At 41.1% G+C, this 1,923-nt stretch overlaps 1 non-coding gene across 1 annotated transcript; it reads right to left on the reverse strand.

The window, feature by feature from the left end:
* Positions 1-1,248: 1,248 nt before the first annotated feature.
* Positions 1,249-1,355, reverse strand: LOC112082490. Its single transcript, XR_002897164.1, has one exon. It is a non-coding gene; the product is annotated as a small nucleolar RNA R71 (small nucleolar RNA).
* Between the last annotated feature and the right edge of the window lie 568 nt (positions 1,356-1,923).

Genomic DNA, 1,923 nt, shown 5'->3' on the forward strand with positions numbered 1-1,923 from the left:
TGCTTTATTTACCTTTCATGCGATATTTTACTTGCCTTATCTTTGTTTAGTTCGATATTTTACTTGTTCTACTGCCTTTCATTCGATTTCTTTACTTGCCTTTTAGGATAGATTTATTTGCTTTATTTTCCTTTAGTTTAATTCAAAGAAAAACAACCAACCTTTCAAACCAATTTAGTCTAGACATAAAGTTAAAACCGTAGAAGAATACCAGGCACACAAATCTCTGTGGATTCGATCCCTAAATACTACAACAGATAAGCTGTGCACTTACGGCTTTCTTTTGTTTTGTTAAGGGTAAAACTTGTTCCCTCACGTAGTTGACACACTCAGCACCGCATCAAGTTTTTGGCGCCGTTGCCGGGGATTTGTTTCGCTGCCTTTTGCTATTTTTCTTGTTTTAACTTATGTTCTAGACACCTGATCTCTAGTTCTTTCTTAAAGTTTTTCTGAAATATCTTTCCCTTCTTTTGCCTTTCTCTGAATTGCATGAATACCAGGCGTAGACCTGCAGGAGACATTCCAATTCTAGACGAGATAGACAGACACGAAAGAGAACTTCGATGACTTAGACGAACGCAAGGAATGGCCAACGACGACCAGCCTGGAGATCCTATTAATCGAAATTTAAATATGGACCAAGACGGGTCCGAACATGGAGAAAACAAAGAGAATGATCACATAGAAGGTGATCATGCTCGACAAGATGGAGAGGAGGATGAGGTTCTTCCAAGAAACCACCAGAACCGAGAGAGAGAAGGACGTGAAGACCTTGATCCACCCATCAATGTAGTCGATGGTGACCACCCAGCAATGCAGCCGAGTGAACGCATTCACCGCCCCATTCTGCCAGCAAATCAACACCGAAGACAAGCCAGGAACCATCGCATAGCTGATTTTGATGCACCTACTCAAAATTTTCAGAATCGATCTGCGATTCAAGTACCATTTCCAAACCGGAATGAGTTTGAAGTCAAGCCTCAAATCATCTCATTGGTGAAGCAAAACCAATTTCATGGAGTTCCTTCTGAGCACCCAATGGACCATATCGAGCTTTTTGAAGAAATTTGCAGCATGATGAGAACAAACCAAATTCCACCTGACTATCTAAAGTGTAAGTTGTTCCCTTTTTCATTAGCAGATAAATCTCACTGTTGGTTGAAGTCTTTGCCTGCAGGATCGATTACTAATTGGGAAGAATGTAGAACTGCTTTCTTGAACCACTTCTACACTAAGTCAAGGTCGAACAATTTGAGAACGAAGATCTCAACCTTTCAACAAGGGCCAACTGAATCTTTCTATGAAACTTGGGAACGTTTTAAGGAGTATGAACGTGATTGCCCTCATCATGGATTTCATGGATCAAGCTTGCTGAGCACATTTTATCGAGGTTTGCAACCAAAATACAAACTTTCACTTGATACAGCTAGCAATAGAGATTTTGGGCAAAAGACGATAACTCAAGGAAGAGCCCTCATCGAGAATTTGGCTCAAGCTAATAGCAATGATTGTCCTGAATATGATCGATCGATGAAGCAAGCCGGAACAGACAACAAGGAGATAACCGAGTTGAAGAACATGGTGAGCCAGCTTCTGAGGAGCAACAATCGCCCGATCCATGCTTGTGAAACCAACAATGGCGCAGAAGATGAAGGACCTAGTGATATCGATCACATTAATCAAGCAGTTCAAGAAGAAGATGTGAACTACGTAGGAGCACTAGTGCCATACCAAAATCGCTCCAACAACAACTTCAACAACAACTTCTGGAATGCAAATTACAACAATCTCTCTTACCGCAATCCAAATGTGGAGAATCCTCAAGATCAGTACTATCCACCTCAGCAAAAATCATTCCAAAACAAGTTTCAAGGCGGAAACTTTGGAGGAATAGTACCATACCAACCGCGACAGCCATATAAC

Source organism: Eutrema salsugineum, unplaced genomic scaffold (assembly GCF_000478725.1).
Source record: "Eutrema salsugineum unplaced genomic scaffold, Eutsalg1_0 scaffold_1, whole genome shotgun sequence".
In the NCBI taxonomy this organism is placed as follows: domain Eukaryota; kingdom Viridiplantae; phylum Streptophyta; class Magnoliopsida; order Brassicales; family Brassicaceae; genus Eutrema; species Eutrema salsugineum.